Genomic DNA, 22,780 nt, shown 5'->3' on the forward strand with positions numbered 1-22,780 from the left:
GGTCTCTGACGTCACAATTCACCCTACTGTTTAGCCTTAGCCCATGCATGTCATGCATCAGAGGCCTACTGAGCACTGGAAACCTCGCAAATACCCAAAGTGGGGCACAGAGTAGGACTCTGATGACCTGAGGCACTAAATGTTGTAATGTTTTATGCTTCACAATGGACGTCGTAATATCAGAGACCCACCGGTATAGACTGAAGATTCACTAATAGAATGTTGCGCATTGGCGTAAGAAGAGGATAACAGAAGCGGAAGACCAGATGAGGGTTTACGGTGGCAGCATCACATTATTTTAACCCTTTACTTGACCTTGTACCATTCAGCAAAATAGTGGCTGGCTGATTATGTTGCTAAATTCACAAGGAGCAAATCACAAAAAGTTCACATTTGAGAATCCAAAATGTTGGGAAAATTTGAGGTAAATTACATTTGCTATGAATAAATTGACTAATTTTTAATTTAACCACATAAATGGGCTTTAGATCCTTATCGCACACCAGTGTTTTAGTCAGTATGTTACCACAGTATTTGTAAATGCAAACCAGGAGTTCAGCTTCTAGAAAGAAAAATTATAATGAAAAGATTTGCACCTCCAATGTGCTTTGGACCTACTACTGGCTTTTAGCTTAAACATACTCATGTACTAAACAAAATCCTGTAATTGTAAAGGACTATGCTTCAACATGGTATATTAAAGGGCATCTGTTAAGGGGGCTTTACACGCTGCGACATCGCTAATGCGGAGTCGTTGGGGTCACGGAATTTGTGACGCACATCAGGCCGCATTAGCAATGTTGCTGCGTGTGACACCGATGAGCGATTTTGCATCGTTGCAAAAACGTGCAAAATCGCTCATCAGTGACATGGGGGTCCATTCTCGATTATCGTTACTGCAGCAGTAACGATGTAGTTCGTTGCTCCTGTGGCAGCACACATCGCTATGTGTGACGCCGCAGGAACGAGGAAGCTCTCCTTACCTGCCTCCCGGCCGCTATGAGGAAAGAAGGAGGTGGGCGGGATGTTACGTCCCGCTCATCTCCGCCCCTCCGCTGCTATTGGGCGGCCGCTCAGTGACATCGCTGTGACGCCACACGGACCACCCCCTTAGAAAGGAGGCGGTTCGCCGGTCACAGCGACATCGCCGGGCAGGTAAGTATGTGTGACGGGTCTGGGCGATGTTGTGCGGCACGGGCAGCGATTTGCCCGTGTCGCGCAACAGATGGGGGCGGGTACCCCCACTAGTGATATCGGGACCGATATCGCAGTGTGTAAAGTAGCCTTTAGCAGATTTTTGCAACCTGATCTGAGAGCAGCATGTTATAGGCAAAGAGATTCTGAAACTAACCATGTTTAACTTAGATTACTGGGTGCAGATGTTCTGACATTAGCAAAAATTTAGTTTAACACAGCTTGAAGCTGTTCCTGCCCCCATGAGGCTCTCAATAGAGATTATACATTGTCAATCACAGCAGGGGGTGTAGTGGAAAACATGGCATGGAACTTAGGGGTACTTCTCACATAGCAAGATCGCTAGCGAGATTGCTGCTGAGTCACAGGTTTTGTGACGCAACAGTGACCTCATCAGTGATCTCGCTGTGTGTGACACTAAGCAGCGACCTATTCCTTGCTGTGAGATCGCTGATCGTTACACACAGTGCTGGTTCATTTTTTGCTCGTTGCTCTCCCGCTGTGAAGCACACATCGCTGTGTTTGACAGCGAGAGAGCAACGTTTTAAATGTGCAGGGAGCAGGGAGCCGGCTTCTGGCAGCTGCGGACGCTGGTAACCATGGTAAACATCGGGTAACTAAGTGAAGCGCTTTGCTTGGTTACCTGATATTTACCTTGGTTACTAGCATACGCCGCTCTCAGGCTGCCAGTGCTGGCTGCCTGCACACGTAGCCAGAGTACACATCGGGTAATAATGCTTTGCTTAGTAACCTGAAATGTGCCCTGGCTATGAGTGCAGGGAGCCAGCGCTAAGCAGTGTGCGCTGGTAACCAAGGTAAATATCGGGTAACCAAGCAAAGCATTTTGCTTAGTTACCCAATATTTACCTTAGTTACCAAGCGCAGCATCGCTTCCACGCGTCGCTGGTGGCTGGCTGGTGAGATCTGCCTGATTGACAGCTCACCAGCGACCATGTAGTGATGCACCAGCGATCCTGACCAGGTCATATCGTGGTCGGAATCGCTGGTACGTCGTTTAGTGAGACGGTACCCTTATTAGTCCTCTAATGCTAATCACAGAGTAATAAGCACTCTAGTTTAGATAAACAATAGCTTGTACAGAGATAAGAAACGCACAATTGTTTTTTTTTGTTTTTTTTTTTTAACTCTTGCAGCATGCTGTCCTCATCTTACATTGCAAAATTTTGCTGACAGATTCCCTCTAACACCTTTAACCCTGTACAGTTAGGTCCAGAAATATTTGGACAGTGACACAATTTTCGCGAGTTGGGCTCTGCATGCCACCACATTGGATTTGAAATGAAACCTCTACAACAGAATTCAAGTGCAGATTGTAACGTTTAATTTGAAGGTTTGAACAAAAATATCTGATAGAAATTGTAGGAATTGTACACATTTCTTTACAAACACTCCACATTTTAGGAGGTCAAAAGTAATTGGACAAATAAACCAAACCCAAACAAAATATTTTTATTTTCAATATTTTGTTGCGAATCCTTTGGAGGCAATCACTGCCTTAAGTCTGGAACCCATGGACATCACCAAACGCTGGGTTTCCTCCTTCTTAATGCTTTGCCAGGCCTTTACAGCCACAGCCTTCAGGTCTTGCTTGTTTGTGGGTCTTTCCGTCTTAAGTCTGGATTTGAGCAAGTGAAATGCATGCTCAATTGGGTTAAGATCTGGTGATTGACTTGGCCATTGCAGAATGTTCCACTTTTTTGCACTCATGAACACCTGGGTAGCTTTGGCTGTATGCTTGGGGTCAATGTCCATCTGTACTATGAAGCGCCGTCCGATCAACTTTGCGGCATTTGGCTGAATCTGGGCTGAAAGTATATCCCGGTACACTTCAGAATTCATCCGGCTACTCTTGTCTGCTGTTATGTTATCAATAAACACAAGTGACCCAGTGCCATTGAAAGCCATGCATGCCCATGCCATCACGTTGCCTCCACCATGTTTTACAGAGGATGTGGTGTGCCTTGGATCATGTGCCGTTCCCTTTCTTCTCCAAACTTTTTTCTTCCCATCATTCTGGTACAGGTTGATCTTTGTCTCATCTGTCCATAGAATACTTTTCCAGAACTGAGTTGGCTTCATGAGGTGTTTTTCAGCAAATTTAACTCTGGCCTGTCTATTTTTGGAATTGATGAATGGTTTGCATCTAGATGTGAACCCTTTGTATTTACTTTCATGGAGTCTTCTCTTTACTGTTGACTTAGAGACAGATACACCTACTTCACTGAGAGTGTTCTGGACTTCAGTTGATGTTGTGAACGGGTTCTTCTTCACCAAAGAAAGTATGCGGCGATCATCCACGACTGTTGTCATCCGTGGACGCCAAGGCCTTTTTGAGTTCCCAAGCTCACCAGTCAATTCCTTTTTTCTCAGAATGTACCCGACTGTTGATTTTGCTACTCCAAGCATGTCGGCTATCTCTCTGATGGATTTTTTCTTTTTTTTCAGCCTCAGGATGTTCTGCTTCACCTCAATTGAGAGTTCCTTAGACCGCATGTTGTCTGGTCACAGCAACAGCTTCCAAATGCAAAACCACACACCTGTAATCAACCCCAGACCTTTTAACTACTTCATTGATTACAGGACAGGTTAACGAGGGAGACGCCTTCAGAGTTAATTGCAGCCCTTAGAGTCCCTTGTCCAATTACTTTTGGTCCCTTGAAAAAGAGGAGGCTATGCATTACAGAGCTATGATTCCTAAACCCTTTCTCCGATTTGGATGTGAAAACTCTCATATTGCAGCTGGGAGTGTGCACTTTCAGCCCATATTATATATATAATTGTATTTCTGAACATGTTTTTGTAAACAGCTAAAATAACAAAACTTGTGTCACTGTCCAAATATTTCTGGACCTAACTGTATATTGCATTGTACAAAGAAGATATCTCCAGTAATTAGAGATGATCAAATTAGCCAGCTTCAACAAATCTTTTTAAAAAATTGATGTATAAAGAGTTGATTATCTACAAATTGCAAGTACTGTTAAAGGCCACGTCTCACTAAGCGACATTGCTAGCAACATCGCTGCTGAGTCACGGTTTTTGTGACACAACAGCATTCTTGCTAGCGATGTCGCTGTGTGTGACATCCAGCAACAACCTGTCCCCTGCTGTGAGGTCGCCCGTCGTTACTGAATGTCCTGGACCATTTTTTGGTCAGTGCTCTCCCGCTGTGAAGCACACATCGCTGTGTTTGACAGCGAGAGAGCAATGATCTGAATGTGCAGTGAGCAGGGAGCCGGCTTCTGCGGATGCTGGTAACCAAGGTACACATTGGGTAACCAAGCAAAGCCTTTGCTTGGTTACCCGATATTTACCTTGGTTACCAGCATCTGCAGCGTCTAGAAGCCGGCTCCCTACACACGTAGCTAAGGTACACATTGGGTAACTATAAGCAAAGCGCTTTGCTTAGTAACCCGGTTACCAAGCACAACATCATTACATGGGTCGCTGGTGGCTGATCTCTGATTGCTGTGGAAACCTGCCTGATTTATAGCTCACCAGCGACCGTGTAGCGACGCTCCAGCAATCCCTGCCAGGTCAGATCGCTGGTGGGATCGCTGGAGTGTCGCTTAGTGTGACGGTACCTTTAGTCTTAAAGGAAACCTGACAGCAGGATTTACCCCTATTAACTAATTACAGTGCTGCATTTGTCATTAAGTGATAGTTGCAACCAACCCCAATGATAGGGTAAAGCTGTATGTATGCATGTATAAACATAAGTTCAGCACTTTAACTTTTTGTTCCTGCATATTCTATTCATTGTGGGGTGTACTTCTGCTGAATAATTCAGCCCAGCCAGCTGATATTCTGCCCATAGAGGTGTAGCTAGTGTCTCTGTAGTGCCCTTTGTTTCCTGCCAACATCCTACATCACACAAATCCCTGGCAGCCCTTGTGACCTTGGGTGTGCACAGTGATCTGCCTATGTTCCATTACCGTGCCATCACACTGCATACCTGAAGTATGACTGGCCACTACTTGTCAGTTCAGCATGACCGTTTCTGCCTTTGTTGTGATCTTCTCTCTGTGTGCCACTACGTACAAGCTCTGCACTATATGTGTGACACCCCTGGACTATCAGGTCATCACAGGGTATTGTGCAATCTGCCCTTCTGTGCAATATCCACCTCCTCCTTGGTTATGGGTCCCCAACTACATGGTGTTGCCTACATCAGCCAATTAAAATCCTAGGTACACTCTGCAACACACTCATCAAACACACCAGTGGACAGCCTGAGTGGAATAGGGTTGCCCACTTGGGGGGTTGGTTAAGGGGAGGTCAGGAGTGTCAGTCAGTCGGAGTTGGAGAGGAGTGAAGTCAAGTGTAGGAAGTGGAGAGAGGAGGTCAGGATCTGGGCTCCTTGGAAGCAACTAGGTAGCAGACGGTGGTCTGAGCCTAGTAGGAGATTGACCCCCGGTCGCAGGGGATCATGACAAGGGGCACGGAACTGTCGAGGAGGACAGCTGGGGGCCTTGTATATCACCCGGCTGGGACCAGGGCAAGACGGGATACATGTACCCTAGGTCAGGGAATAGCTTCAGGCAACCTGACAATTTACCCGACAAGAACGGAGCCTTTAAGATCCGCTCTCCACCCACTCCAAAATCGGGGTACTAGCGCAACGAGGGGTATAGGACTTTTCACAAAAATGGTCCAGAAAATCCCAAGCGTGAACCCTGAGAGCAAGCTCCCACAGTTAGCCACACTGGGGAGCGGGACCCGACTAGTTTGATGCTACCTCAACCAACAAAGAAGTGAACTAAGTGCCAGGAGGAAGGTCACAGTTCACCAGGCAACACCATCGGGGATGGGACCCAAACTAGCTCCCTTCAGCGGCAGCGGTGTCTAGAATTTTGGTTCATCCAGTTGTCGGTGTCAGCGTTATGGACTGAGTGACCCCCTGCAATACCCACGGTACTTCCCAAACACCATCACCGAGTCCCGGGGCATCTCCCCTACCCGTGGAAGGTTCTAACATCAGGCTGCCCCACTCCATCGCCCCTGGGTACTCTAAACTGCAGCGGTGGTACACCACATTATCACACATCACGGGTGGCGTCACAAACTTTAAACATAATCCCCCGTAAATACCCCCTTTCATTTGAGTGGCCGCACGACCCCCGGGTCCGGACGCCTCTTGAGCCACCATGGATCCAGATCCGAACAGCCCAGCTGCTGACACGGGGGGCGGCACATATGCGCAAGTGCAGTGACTCACAGGAAGATCACAGCGCAGAACGGAATGCAAGGTCTTCTCACTGCAGGTATGCTGCATTGCTGTGTATTGCACCGAGCCAGCACGTAGTGGCACATAGTAAGAAGTTGACTATATGAGCCACTACCCCCTGATTCAACACGGTAACAAATTGTAGAGGGAAGCACTCAGCCAGTCAGACTTTGGCAGTGCCATGTTACGCCAAAGTAATGGCTTATAGGCGGTTCACTGTACATCCCCAAAGTCATAGCGGCCATCACGGATTTGTGTGACATAGGATGTTGGGAGGAAACAAGACCATAAATGCACCTCTATTGGCTTGATAATTGCTGGCTGGGCTGCTCAGAAGATGTACACACTACTACGACTAGTGAAACTAATTATCATATACAGGAACAAAAAGATGAAAATGCTGATCTTATGTTTATACAAGCAACTTTCTCTTAACATTTGGGTTGCTTGCAAGTAGTATTTAATGGCTTTTTCAGAGCCTCAAACTGGCAAATTCTTACTTCCAGTGCTTTACTGCAGGCATTGCATCTAACTGGAGTAATTTTCTTTAGTCCCTTTTTCAACTGGTAAGGTCTGCATTTTGATATTTTCCAGCCACGAATCATCTTGCTGCATTATACGCCGCACCCTGAAAATAATAAGATCACATAAACATTTGCCTCCAGAGTAAAAATTCTTCACACTGCGTACCTGTTAAGCCCCCGTCACATTTAATGACTTAACAGTGATCCCGAAAACGATGTGACCCGATAAGGATCACTGGTAAGTCGCTGGGAGGTCTCGGCGGACGTTAGGACTGTGTTAGGAGGTTGTTGGTAGGCGTCAAACACAGCGATGCATCCTGCCCAGCAGGATATCGCCTTTGAAGAAAATGGTCCCAACCATTCAGCAATGACTAGCGATCTCACAGCAGGGGCCTGATCACTGGTAGGTATCACACATAACGAGATCGCTGCTGCGTCACGCAGCAGCGTCACGCAGCAACGATCTCGTTAGCGATCTCGTTGTGTGTGACAGGGCCTTAACTCACCATTATTATATAATTAGCCATTCAATATGTAAATTGATAAACCAGCACCGTGTCCCCATTCACTATAATTTCCTTTGACAAATCAATTTAAATTAATCAGTTATTTTGATTCTCATTCCACAATTCAAGTCTCTGTTCTTTGCTTACTTTTCCCAAAAATTAATGTCTCTTTCTTGTGTTTATTATTCTTTCCCACTCCCTGATTCTTTAAAAGTCCCTTTATAGCATCCTTGCCCACTCCCCAACACTGTCAAGTCATTATAAGTTCTTGTATAGCATCCTCCCTACCCCACAATTCTTTATAAGTTCCTGATAACATTGTTCCCCACCCCCAATTGATTAGATGTCCCTAATAATATCATCACACACCACTAAATTCATTATAAATCCCTAATAACATCATCCCCCAGAAGTCCTTCTATAGTGTACTATTCCATCCCCAAATTCATTACACAGTATCTTGTCTCCCTTTCACCCTCATTGTACTCTCCCTCTGTGTAAGGCCCATTTCACACGTCAGTGAAAAACAGTGAGGTTTTTCACTGGCGTGTAAAACACGCACATGTCCCTGCGTGTGCTGTGATTCAAGGCACACGTGGGTTGTCTAAGTGCAATCCGGGCTCCGTTCTCCGTGGCCCGTGATTGCACTTAGAAAACAACTCACCTGTGCGCTCCCGCTGTCCATGGTGCTGATCGCTCCCGCGGTGCAGCATCCGGCCAGCGCTGACCCCCGAAGCAGCTGCTTCCGGGTCGGCTGTGTCGCACATAATGAATATGCGCGGCAATAATGAGCCGGCTCAGAAGTAGCAGGGAGAACGGGCTGCAGAGGACATCGCTGGACGCCGGGTGAGTAAAAATGATTTTTATTTTAAAAGTACGTTTTTTTCTGGCACGTGTTTCACGGACCACACCACTGCGTGGTCCGTGGAACATCAGTGATGCCAGAAAAAAATGGACATGTCTCCGTGCGGCAATCACGCACACGCGGGTACGGCGCACAGAGACACGTGCAGTGAAAAATCACTGACGTGTGAGCAGACTTATTGATTATAATGGGTCTGCGTATGTCAGTAATTCTGGTACGTTTAAAAAAAGCACAAACGTACCAGAATCACTGACGTGTGAAAGGGGACTTAGGACTGAAACACACATCCGTGAAACACGTGCGTGTTTGGTCCGTTTCCGTGTATACTGGAGACACGGCCAAACGTGCACCAATGTATGTATGATAAAAGCTCCACGTGCGTTTTTGATGCATGTCCGTTTGTCCGTGTCTGTGATCCGTACCTGTGTGCGTTTTGCATGGCAGCATGTCCGTTTTCTGCACGCAACACGCAGCACGGACCCAATGAAAGTCAATGGGTCTGTGCGCACGTCCGAGTGACATGGACGCATCTCTACTCACCTCAGTTGCTGCGTAGAGCTGACAGGAGTGGCGGTGTATTCTGCTGCTCCTGTCACCTGCATGTAGCAGAGCTGGAAGCGACGCTGGAGGACTGTGGATTACGCCGGACATGGCGGGTTTGTCGGGGTTCATAAATTGGTGATGAGGGACTTTGTTAGTGTTTTTTATTTCTAATAAAGGATTTTTTCGGGTGTGTGTGTGTTTTTTAAATGTCACTTACAGATTAATCATGGAAGGTATCTCGTGGAGAAGCCTGACATGATTAATCTAGGATTTAGTGGCAGCTATGGGCTGCCATTAACTCCTTATTACCCCGATTTGCCAACGCACCAGGGCAAATTGGGAAGAGCCGGGTACAGTCCCAGAACTGTCGAATATAATGTATGCGGCAATTCTGGGCGGCTGCTGACTGATATTGTTAGGCTGGGGGGCTCCCCATAACGTGGGGCTCCCCATCCTGAGAATACCAGCCTTCAGCCATATGGCTTTATCTGGCTGGTATTAAAATGGGGGGGAACCGCACGCCGTTTTTTTTTAATTATTTATTTCCTTACTCCATAGTGACACGCCCCCCGGCTGCTGTGATTGGGTGCAGTGAGACACCTGTCACTCAGGGTGGGGGCATGTCTCACTGCAACCAATCATACGCACCGGTGGGCGGGTAAAGCAGGGAATACGAGATTGTTTAATGAGCGGCCGGCTTTTTCGAATTAGAAAAAGCCGCGGGAGCAGTGTGAACGCCGTGCAGCGCCGGTGATCGGGGATCGGTGAGTATGAGAGAGGGGGGGACACTTCAGTCACTCGGGGGATTAGCGGTCACCGGTGAATCCTTCACAGGTGACCGCTAATCAGTACACGGCACAGACGGAGCCGCGGCATGACAATGAAGTCGGGTGAAGTTCACCCGAGTTCATTCTCATCCCGCTACTCTGTCTTCCGACATGTAGTAACGACATTTTGCATCACACACGTACATTTCACACGGACAACACACACACATGTCAGTTATTTCACTCACGCACACACGGACATTCCACACGCACATACAGTTAGCATACGGGATACACACTCTGGCCACACATACCATAAAAACGGACCTAAAAAACGGAAAACGGACCCGAAAAACGGCCCATATCACACGTGCGTGGTTTTAACGGATGTGTGTTGGAGCCCTAAAGCTGGGTTCACACATAGCGACAGCAACAACGACGTCGCTGTTACGTCATCATTTTCTGTGACGCAACAGCGACCTTGTAAGTCGCTGTTATGATTGCTGCTTAGCTGTAAAACACAGCAGACGCAGCAGCGATCATAACGACACGCGTCGCTGTGCTACATGTGCAGAGAGCATGGAGCCGCGCACACTGCTTAGCGCTGGCTCCCTGCACTCCTAGCTACAGTACACATCGGGTTAATTACCCGATGTGTACTGCAGCTACATGTGCAGAGAGCAAGGAGACGGCACTGGCAGCGAGAGCGGCGGACACTGGTAACGAAGGTAAATTTCCGGTAACCAGGGAAAGGTCTTCCCTTGGTTACCCGATGTTTACCCTGGTTACAGCTTACCGCAGCTGCCAGACGCCGGCTCCTGCTCCCTGCTCGCTTCATTTCGTCGCTCTCTCGCTGTCACACACAGTGATGTGTGCGTCACAGCGGGAGAGCGACGACCAAAAAATGAAGCTGGACATTCAGCAACGACCGGCGACCTCACAGCAGGGGCCAGGTCATTGCTGGATGTCACACAGAGCGACAGCGATAGGACATCGCTGCAATGTCACAGAAAATGGTGACATAGCAGCGACGTCGTTGTCGTCGTCGCTGTGTGTGACACCACCCTTAGGCTACGGTCACATGAGCCTCTTAAAAATTGGTCCCATTTTCATCCAGAAAAGTAGGACAATTTTTTCTCACTTGTCATCTGTGTGCTGTCTGTATGCAATCCTTTTTTTTTCTCATCAACTATAACTCGTTAACAGGACTCTATGCAAATGTGGAGAAAACCAGTTTATTAAAATGTATTTATTTAATAGATGTTAATTGTGGTGTTATCTTGTCTATGGGTGTTATCTTAAGTTAATTCCCTTAACACAATAATTTCTTTTCAATCTGTGACCTCCTGTTTACCACTGCCTCACATTGGTTGTTTTGGACAACAGGTCTGCTTCTATTGATCTGTATATTGCTGCATTAGAGTGGGGGTTTATTTTGCACAACTTTCTTTGTATGAGGGCAGTTGGACCATGTGTGTTTGACTACAGCTTTTTGCTTTTTAAATGTTTTTAATTGTGTTATTCACTTTTCTTGTGTCAATTTTGTGAAATAAAAATAATATTTTTTATGGTGATCTTCCTTGTATGACACTTTCTTTTCTCTATATATTACACTGGCATATAACTCACATGATTGCAATGTGAGAAAATCTCGTATTGCACTCGCCCTAATGTTAACCAGTCAGGCAGCTCATATCTGCAAGTTTTTCCTCAGCCCTAATCGGACTAGCCAAAAATTGTTGCATGCTGCGATTCTCTGAGAGTCTCAACTCACTTGCACCCAAGCAAGTCTATGGGTACGAGTGAAACATCGGACTGCACTTGGATCAAATCTGAGTGCAGTGTGATATACTCACAGACTGACAATGAAGGAGATGAAAAGATCATTCTCTCTCTCCCTCCCTCCACTGTGATCTGATTGCAAGATCGGATCACAGTTGAATGACACTCACAGCAGAGCCTGAGCTGAGGGAGGGTCATTAACATATTGCATCCGATGCTCTAGCATAGCATGCCATATGCTAGTGTGAAGCCCGCCTTAATAGTATATTAGGATAGTCTATGTGGAGTTCATTTTTTTCTCGCACCCCTTGATGATTTTGGCATCCACTCGCAGCATGCTGAAACTTTTTTCTCTTTCAGAATCTGGATGTGAAAAAACTGACCATTTGCTCTCTCCCTCATTGACTAAGATTGGTCTGAGTGCAATGACAGATTTTCTCGCATTGCAGTTGTCCGATTCATACGCTCATGTGAAGGAGGCCTTAAAAAAAGAAAATGACCCCTCCAGCTGTTCTTCCCTTTCTTCCTCTTTCCAAATGATGCAGTTATTGTGCAGAAGTCATCATCCCATCCATGTGTACATTATAGAGAAAGTGTCGGCAGGAAGCAGAGGAGAGTTTCCTGCAGTTCTGATGCCATCTTATACTGTAGGCAGTGTAACTGCAGGATTGTTCACTGCCTGGCATGCCACTAATGATTAGGGAAATCTGCCCATAGGCCCCTCTATGGTGCTTACACAGGAACAGCAGCTGTCGGCCAGGACTTTTAATAAGTGAGGTTCTTGGCTTGTCTTAAGCAATACAGCAGTGTGTGGCTCAAGTCCAGTAGCCCATCAAACCACCAATTAAATTGTTCTAGCAAGTCCAGAGGGAAGCAAGGGAGGAAACAGAAGTAGAAAAAATGAATGTGTGGGAGCTGGTCAAAAATACTGCTGGAACACCATTGCAAATGTGAACAGGGTGATAGCTAAAAAATACACAATCTATATAAAGTGAAAGCTGCAAACCAAATTCAGAGAAATATGAATAAGCATAACTGCTCTATAATACATAAAGAAATGAAAAACACAATTAGCCATATGAAAAATTGAAAAAATTGAAAAATGTGACATTGCATGACTGCTGAGGATTATTTGAAAAAAGAGATATTTAGCTAATGTATTGATCAATTCATCACTGCCCGATAACAACTTCACGGTAATCTCTTATTTATCGGGTTCCTAACCAAATGTTACCTCTATGTGCGGTTGAAACCTGCTTGTGTATGGGAAGCCAGGGACCCAGAATGATCACCACTGAAGGGATCATGAGGAAATGTGGACAACAATCCACCTGGTAGATGGCGATACAAAGGTGCAGGTGACCGCTGTATAGGAGCAGGTCACCTGCTCCTTTACAGTGGTCACCTGCTCCTTTGTATTGCTGTCTACCAGGTGGATTTTTGTCCTCATGTCCCTTCAATGTGCAGTTTGTATCTTATAGTACATAGAAAGCAGTGGTGATCATTCTGGGTATGTTTTCTTGCTTGCGTTTTATCACAGTCAGACGTGGTCCTAGAGTAACTTTGTATCTCCTTTAGCACATATCCTGAAAAGGTATACCTCTGTTCTCCTGCTTCATCATACTGCATCAGGTTACTTATCCCAGGAGGATACTCATAGAGACACTCTGTATTGTCAGATTTCTTTGAAGTATATACTAGCCCCCCTTTTGTATACACCACTTCTGGGGCTGCCACCCCCTTACTTCCTCTTCTGTTTACCATTTGTATAGCATCTGCATCAACCAGTAACATCATATTCTAGATGTTTCTTCTGGTTTTGTAATTCTCAAGGTGTTTCACCTATTCTTTTGATCCCTGGACAGAGTGCTTTTGCTTTTCAACGAGTCATTTACGTGTTCAGTTGGTTTTTCTCTGCATTTCACTTGTCTTTACTGACAGTCTTTTGAAAAAGACAGATTCTGTTGAAATGTTGATACTGTCTATTAACACTATTATCACTGATGGACAGAATTTTTTGAGCAATAATCAAAATAAGAATAAATATTAATCCTGAGGAAAAAGCATCTGGATTCTACTTTTTCTTGTTGTCCCGTTTTGAGTGCCGGAGTCTGTCTATTTCAGGCACATTCATTCGTTGCTAGTGGCCTTTGCAAATACAAAGCAGGACTCTACCATTTTGTGCTGCCTGATACAGTAAAGCACCATTCCTGTTTTCACAATATTTAGGGTTTCATAGCCTGACTTGTGCCATCCGTCCACGTCAGCCACATTCATACATTGCTATTGGCTTTTGCAAATAGGTACAAAGCAGTACTTTAGTATTTACTGCTGCCTGATACAGTAAAGTACCGTTCTTGTTTCCACAATATTTAGGGTTTCACAGCCTGACTCGTGCCCTCCAGCCATGTCAGCCACATCATACGTTGCTAGTGGCTTTTGCAAATACTTACAAAGCAGTACTTTAGTATTTACTGCTGCCTGATACAGTAAATCACCGTTCCTGTTTCCACAATATTAAGGATTTCACAGCCTCACTTGTGCCATCTGTCCACGTCAGCCACATTCATACGTTGCCAGTGGCCTTTGCAAATACAAAGTAGGACTCTACCATTTTGTGCTGCCTGGTACAAAGTACTCACTTGTACTTTCTCCACAACATTTTTGGGGGCCAACGTTTTCTAGGCTTGGGTTATCAACATCTGCAAATGTCAGCAAAACCCAAAATGAGAAAAAAGGCAGCTGTTAAGGGACGTGGACGTGGGTATGGTGTTATCAGTGGTGGGTGACAAGGCACTGACTGTGTATCAGGTCACAAGAAGCTTGATGCATCCACTATGTTCCTTGCCAAATTTCCTGGTCTGGATCATAAACGTGTGTGGAAGCCAGAAGAGCAAGAGCAGATTCTGTCTTGGATGGCAGATAAGGCCTCTTCACATTTGTCAAACAGCACCCAATCTTTCACGACCACACAGCTTACTGTGGATACACGGAAGGCTGGCCCATCCAATCCTCAACCTGGTCCTCCTTCCTCTCCTCTTCATCAGTCACAGGAGACATATGACCCCAATATTGACCACTCTGAGGATCTGTTTTGTTTGTACCCATTGGTTGACTCTGGTCCCCTCTCCACACATAGCAGTTATCCTATGTAGTATAATAAAGGGTTTTTTTTTCTCAATGTGAACACAGCTCCGCCCCTTTCGGCCATGTTTTTTCCATTTCCTATATAAGAAAGTCCTTGGTTACCCCTCTCCACACATAGCAGTTTTTAATTGCAATGAGATGACACACAGTTAGGGTCATAGAGCTAGGGACCCCAATATAGACATATACCTTGACGAGGTTTTGGGACTCAGTTACATTGATCAATGCGATTGCTAAATATCTCCTACGTGCAGCTAGTTGATATGTTGACGTGGCACAATGTTATTTGCCACTCAGCCTTTTTAATCCCTCCTGTTCCTTCACTCTTTGTCACCGCCCCCTGACGAAGGTTTCCACCGAAACGCCGTGTGTCAGGTAGACGCTCACCCCTGGGTCCTGTATTGCAAGGTACAGTCAGATATCCCCTCCCTCACCGCAGATTGCTGTATATGATCTAATTATACTCCCTGACTATATTCTAGCCCTCCTTTTGGGCATTTTCAGTCTCTGTTCTTTTCTTTTTTCTTTACATTCATGGTCTGTGGTAAAGTGGTCAGGCATTTACCTTTGTTGGCTAATACCGTATGTTATTCATGTAAGTTCTTTATCATTGCTAATGTAAATGCCTTTCTGTACCAATTAAACCCAGGTGGTTATTGCTATATCCGCGACATTTTGTCACCTTTTTCCTCCTCCTTTGGCACAATAAATACCTCATTTTTATATTTTGGACGTTTGGTCGTTTTTTCTTTTTCTTTCTAGTTGCTTGAACATTGCGGTGCGAGCAGCTGCAGCGCTGGCCAGGGCAGTGTGACATAGACTATAGGGACACTGATAGACTGAAGCCACACAGAAGTGCTTTTGTTTGGCTTCAGGGGATCCCAGAAACCTTATCTGAGTCAGCAATGCATGCATGCATATTCTCCAGGCTTCCCCCTTTCAGTTTCATGATTTTCCCATCCATTTCAGCCATTTCCTCAGGCCCCCAGATCTCCTTGTGGGGTCCAGCAGAAAATTACTCGCATTTCTCATTGGCTTGCATTGTACTCGCTATTCGTAATGAATACATGAATATTACAAAGCAACCTCTATCTTCAACCTTAAAATTATGAAACTATGAAATGTTTTTTTGAGACAACCCATTAAATGACAGTGAAGAAAGCTACTAAATTAATTGTGATCATACCAAAATGAGTGACTTACTTTACAGAATCTTTTCCCTCTTATAATTTACATTGAAAAATCTTCAGTCAAGATGCAAGACTGCATGAAAATCTGGCCCAATTTTTGCAGTTATATATTGGATTTACTGGGGAAATATTTACTGGCTCATCCATTACTTATGGGCTACCCTTATCCCCCAATTGCAAGAATGCAAATGAAGCACAATTTTTTTTATGCATTAAAAAATTGACTTCACTATTGCTGCTTCCACATGAATACAGCTACCTGCGTAGGCTGGGGAAGCAGCAATAGTGTGGTCAATTTTTATGTACATAATAGACACAGCTGACACTTGAGCTAAATTAATTACAAGTAGGGATGATCGAATATCACAAATATTCAGCAATATTCGGCCTCGCGAATATCTGACGAATAGGTTGCCGCTATGCGAATATTTGATGTGCAATGTAAGTCTATGGGAAGCCCGAATAGTTGCTATTTGGCAACTATTCGTGTTTCCCATAGACTTAAATTGCGCATCGAATATTAGCAAATCGTCGAATAGTGGCGACCTATTCGGCGAATATGGACGTTGCCGAATATTTGTGGTATTCGATTAACCCTAATTACAAGTCATCACTGTGTGCAGCAAGTTGTAGGAGGAAAGTCTATTTTACTAATTTCATACAATAACAGAAAAGGTTTCTACAAAATAATCTATGATAAAAAAAAAAAAAAAAAAAAGATTTGGTTAAATTCAGAGCTAAAGTGGAAAAGAAACCTGTATTTCTTATTGACTACAAGATGAATAATTTGGTTTAACAACTGTAAATAAGATCCACTTATCCCGAGCACTGTTAATAATGTTTTACGACAATATACTACTTGAGGACATAAAAACATAGAGCTGGCCAAATTGAAAGATAGATCTGTTTACCTCAGGGTATTCAATATAATGATGTAATTAGAAGATCAGAAAGTAATCAATGAGTACAGAGCAAAGATAATGAATGCTCATTTTTAATTATCAAATTTTCTAACTAATGATATTATTATTTGTACAACTTTGAACTGTTTTGATGTATGCAAATGTTTTTTACATTTAAAAATAAGTACCGTATGTTTTATTGTGCTTATTTATTAACTTACATTTTCTAAGTAAAAAATAGTTATTTAGGAATTGAAGGGAACAGGTTTCCTAAAAAACATGCTTTAGGACATGAGTGCACATACAAGGAAAGGTTTTACATTTAGTCCTGCTAAGCTTTGACTCGTAACATTAACAGTTCTGTTGCTTCTCATATCCTCCATAGCAACAGACTACAAACTGACAGTTTGTTGCATTGTAGTAACTGCTGATTGATAGTCGTAGTCTGTTGTCAAGGAGATAATGAAAAGCATTTGACAGATTCCTAAAGATGCACTGTTAGCTTTCCTGACATGTTTGTTTAGTAAATATTTTTATTCTCGATAGTATAACAGTTCTGTAACATTTTTTCATATGACTATTGTGTCATTTTTCTTTTTTGCTGGGTATTACTATTCCTTTATTACACAGATTCACTATGGCAGCACAATGTACAAAGACTTCTTTTGTGCAATTCTGGGTAGCTAATGACCCCCAACTTCCTAATTTTTACCAAAAAATAATAGTTGGTAAATAATAATCATCAAACCAATCGCTTTATTTTTATTTTAAGATAAATCCAATTTCACAGCAATAAATACTTAAAAGTGTCATATTTTCTTATAGACCACCCTCCAAAGAAACTCCCCAAAATATATTGACAACATAAATAAAACAGTGTGATGCAGCAGGGGCAGACCCCTTAAAAATGCAATTGGAAACATCGCAACTTACTTTTCTTCCTCCATATCTTGTTGTGTTCTTTTTAGCAATTTTCTAACACAATTAAGAACGGAATGTTATTGCTTAAGCCACGGGTGAACCTAATAACAAATTTTGTAGATTCTTCGAAGGGCTCCAGTAAGCAGCATGACTTCCTTATCATCAGTAGTATCCTATGGGCCTCAGTGAAAAATGTTGTCCTGCATGCCCCCTCATACATATTAGTCAGATGTATGGGTCCTAAATTCTTTAAAGGCATACAGTATAGACCACAAGTTTGGACACACCTTCTTAATCAAAGAGTTTCTTTATTTTCATGACTCTGAAAATTGTAGATTCACATTGAAGACATCAAAACTATGAATTAACAAATGTGGAATGAAATACTTAACAAAAAAGTGTGAAACAACTGAAAATATGTCTTATAATCTAGGTTCTTCAAAGTAGCCACCTTTTGCTTTGATTACTGCTTTGCACACTCTTGGCATTCGCTTGATGAGCTTCAAGAGGTAATCACCGGAAATAGTCTTCCAACAGTTTTGAAGGAGTTCCCAGAGATGCTTAGCACTTGTTGGCCCTTTTGCCTTCACTCTGCGGTCCAGCTCACCCCAAACCATCTCGATTGGGTTCAGGTCTGGTGACTGTGGAGGCCAGGTCATCTGGCATAGCACCCCACCACTCTCCTTCTTAGTCAAATAGCCCTTACACAGCCTGGAGGTGTGTTTGGGGTCATTGTCCTGTTGAAAAATAAATGATGGTCCAACTAAACGCAAACCGGATGGAATAGCATGCCGCTGCAATATGCTGTGGTAGCCATGCTGGTTCAGTATGCCTTCAATTTTGAATAAATCCCCAACAGTGTAACCAGCAAAGCACCACCACACCATCACACCTCCTCCTCCATGCTTCATGGTGGGAACCAGGCATGTACAGTCCATCCGTTCACCTTTTCTGCATCACACATAGACAAGGTGGTTTGATCCAAAGATCTCAAATTTGGACTCATCAGACCAAAGCACAGATTTTCACTGGTCTAATGTCCATTCCTTGTGTTCTTTAGCTCAAACAAGTCTCTTCTGCTTGTTGCCAGTCCTTAGCAGTGGTTTACTAGCAGCTATTTTACCATGAAGGCCTGCTGCACAAAGTCTCCTCTTAACAGTTGTTCTTGAGATGTGTCTGCTGCTATAACTCTGTGTGGCATTGACCTGGTCTCTAATCTGAGCTGCTGTTAACCTGCGATTTCTGAGGCTGGTGACTCTGATAAACTTATCCTCCGCAGCAGAGGTGACTCTTTGTCTTCCTTTCCTTGGCTGTCCTCATGTGAGCCAGTTTCTTTGTAGCGTTTGATGGTTTTTGCCACTGCACTTGGGGACACTTTCAAAGTTTTCCCAAATTTTCAGACTGACTGACCTTCATTTCTTAAAGAAATGATGGCCACTCGTTTTTCTTTACTTAGCTGCTTTTTTCTTGCTATAATACAAATTTTAACAGTCTATTCAGTAGTACTATCAGCTGTGTATCCACCAGACGTCTGCACAACACAACTGATGGTCTCAACCCCATTTATAAGGCAAGAAATCCCATTTCTTAAACCTGACAGGGCACACCTGTGAAGTGAAAACCATTTCCGGTGACTACCTCTTGAAGCTCATCAAGAGAATGCCAAGAGTGTGCAAAGCAGTAATCAAAGCAAAAGGTAGCTACTTTGAAGAACCTAGAATATAAGACATATTTTCAGTTGTTTCACACTTTTTTGTTAAGTATTTCATTCCACATGTTTTAATTCATAGTTTTGATTTCTTCAATATGAATCTACAGTCATGAAAATAATGAAAACTCTTTGAATGAGAAGATGTGTCCAAACGTTTGGTCTGTACTGTACGTGTTCCACCCGCTTCATTATGTAGTAATATTCCCCATCCTGTACTAATGTCCCCCATCATGAGTTCCTTCAAGCTATTCCTATATTCCTTCCAGTTATATATGGCCCCCATCTTGGACTCTTTCCAGGTATATATGTTCCTCATCTTGGAACCTTTCCTGGTGTATACAGAGTGTGAAATGAGTATTGAACATGTCAAAAATTTTATATAAGTACATTTATTTTTAAAGGTGCAATTGACATGAATTTCTCACCAGATTTCAGTAACTGCCCATACAATCCAGACAGTCACAGAAATCAAATTATAAATATTGATAAATTTAGTGATGTGTAATAATGAGAAAGGACAAAAAGGGAAAAAATATTGAACACATATACAAGAGAGGTGCAAAGAGATATGGAAAGTCATTACATCAGCTGAAATTTATCAGTAATTATAACGTAATCCTATTTACTGAAAAATATTATCAGTCGGTTCAACTGATGGCCTATAAAATGGTGTCTCATTACCAAGGTGCCACACAAGAAACATATCATTCATGATGGGTAAAACCAGTTAGCTGTCTCAAGAGTTTTCCACCCTTATTGTTGTAAAACATACTGATGGTATTGGTTACAAAATAAGTTCTAAACTACTGAAGGTTCCAGTGAGCACTGTTGGGCCAATACTCTAGAAATAGAAAGAACATAATTTTACCAAAGTATGACCAGGTGCCTCCTGGAAGACTTAAGACAGAGGGGGGAAAATAATTATCAAAAGAGTTGTCCAAGGGCACCTGTGGAAAAACTTGCAATGAGCAGGTATAATTGTTTCAAAGAATACAATAAGTAATGCACTCAACTTAGATGGCCTATATGCACACTCACAACACAGAATACTACATTGCTGAACAAAAAGCATGTTCAAGCACATTTAACGTTTTCTGAAAACATACACAGGGAGAATATAATTTGCTCACAAGAGCAAAAATTACTTTTTGGATGCCATAGAACACACCATGGTTGGTGGCCAAAAAGCACTGCATATCATCCCCAAAAAACATCATAGCAACGGTGAAGTTTAGAAGATGGAACATCATGGCATGGGGCTGTTCTTCATCATAAGACAGTGGCAAATTTCATATAATTGAAGGAATGATGAATGGACAAATGTACTGGGACATTCTTGATAAAAACCTGCTGCCTTCCACCAGGATGATGAAGATGAAAAAAGGATGGACATTTCAACAAGAAAATGACCCTAATCAAACAGTCAAGAAATTATTTCAGAGAAAGAAAATAAAACATTAAGAATGCCCCAGCCAATCAACTGACTTGAATCCAATAAAAAATGTATGGAAGGAACTAAATTTCAGATCTCATAGAAAGAACCTACGGAACCTTCAGGATTTGAAGAGTGTATGTGTGGAAGAATGGGACCAAAATCACAGCTGAGCAATACATGAGACTAGTTTCTCCATACAGGAGGCATCTTGAAGGAGTCATTACTAGCAAAGGCTTTTGGGCAACGTATTAAACAAATATCAGTAGGTGTGTTCAATATTTTTTGCTTGTGTCATTTCTCCTTACTACGCATAACTAAATTTATGGACATCTAGGGTTTGATTTCTTTGCCTGTGTGTATAGGATGGTTTGTTACCTATATCTGGTGAAAAATTCATGTCAATAGCACCTTTAGAAATCTATTTACGTAGAAAATTGATTATGTGTTCTGTACTTATTTTACCTGCTGTATGTTCCTCATCCTGGTTTATATGTTTCCCATTCTGGCCCCCCTTCTGGTATAAATATCCCTAATCCTGATATACTGTATGTTTATCCCATCCTGGCCCCCTTCCTGGTATACAAGTCCCCAATCCTGCCACTGTTCTTTATCTCATACAAAATAAGCATTTTGATCACCTTCCACCACACCCACTACAAGAGGCGACAGCTAACATCGGTGTGCCTGCCTTTGGCGACACATGCAGTCACTGCTATATGCTGACTTGACTAGCACATCGATGTCAACTGCCATCATCTGATTGGCTAGTGGCATATTTTGCAGTGCAGGGTCCGAATGGGTCTCTGCATCACAATATATTTCAGCCGATTGTGCATCTCCTCGGACATGGGTGCCACCTTCATTAAGCGGCAATATATGTTTTTTATTTTTTTTAAATGTTGAGCTATAAAATTGAGGATATGCTCCATACAATGGTCATGTGTTACTTTGCAGTCCCTTTATTGCCTGCTCATGCCTTTAATACTATAGCAGAAAATCATATGCTGTGCTGTAACACCCATTAAAGCTAATGTGCAGAATCCTCAATACTTAATGTATAGTTAATTATTTTATGTTATATTCCACAGTGAATCTCCAAAAAAAGACAAACACTCTTACCTAAAACAGATTTCCTGATTCCCTGATTTTCAGTTCCACTGCATGCATGCTGGCAATTTTGCTAAACTTTGTATGTCAATGAAAGGCCAGGGTATCTAAAAGAAATGATAGAACTATAGAAGGAGACATATGTTAAAAACTAATTTAGATTATACATTATCCTTGTATTATTCTCTATTCAGTAAACATTCGATCTTCCTACTAACATTTATTATTAGAAATATTATATCGCTAAATACATTTTAAATAGATTTTTAAGTAATTGGTGTAGGAAGGAAAATCCTCTTCAAACTGACTACACTTCTGTTATGTGTGGGTGACTTATAATGGATAATTTCACTGACTCTATATTGGAACATAACTCAATTTGTTCAACTGTTACTGTAGAAACCACAAAAGGTTTCCCTGGCTTCACTCCTATAGAGACTAATAAAACAAAATGGATGAAATGACTAGACATTTTTTTGCCTCTATAAAGCAATGTGATAATGTGAATTTTTAATATAGCAATTAATTGTGTTTCTAAATCCAAATAAAGCTCAGTTGTAAATAACATATGAAAAAAGGGACAGAAACTATGCTGTACTGAAATGGAAACGATGCAAAGTAGCTATCACTGATGCGTTGCAACCTATTTTTACATTTATAAGGCAGCTAATCATCCATTATTGCTGAAGGAAGACGTACATTAAAATAATATAACATAACAACAATTCAGATTTCTTGCATATCATGTAATACTTAAACTAGGTCTGCCAAAGTGGTTTTTGGAAGCCACATTGTTTTGGTGCAGATTGTCCCATTGTCTTTATAATGTCCACATGGCCTAATATTGTACCTCAGGAGAGGGGTTGTCTTCATAAGACAATTTCTTTAAAGGAACATATCACTACTTTTTTTTTTTTATATAAACCTGCCCCGAATGT

Source organism: Anomaloglossus baeobatrachus, chromosome 6, assembly GCF_048569485.1.
Source record: "Anomaloglossus baeobatrachus isolate aAnoBae1 chromosome 6, aAnoBae1.hap1, whole genome shotgun sequence".
Lineage (NCBI taxonomy): Eukaryota > Metazoa > Chordata > Amphibia > Anura > Aromobatidae > Anomaloglossus > Anomaloglossus baeobatrachus.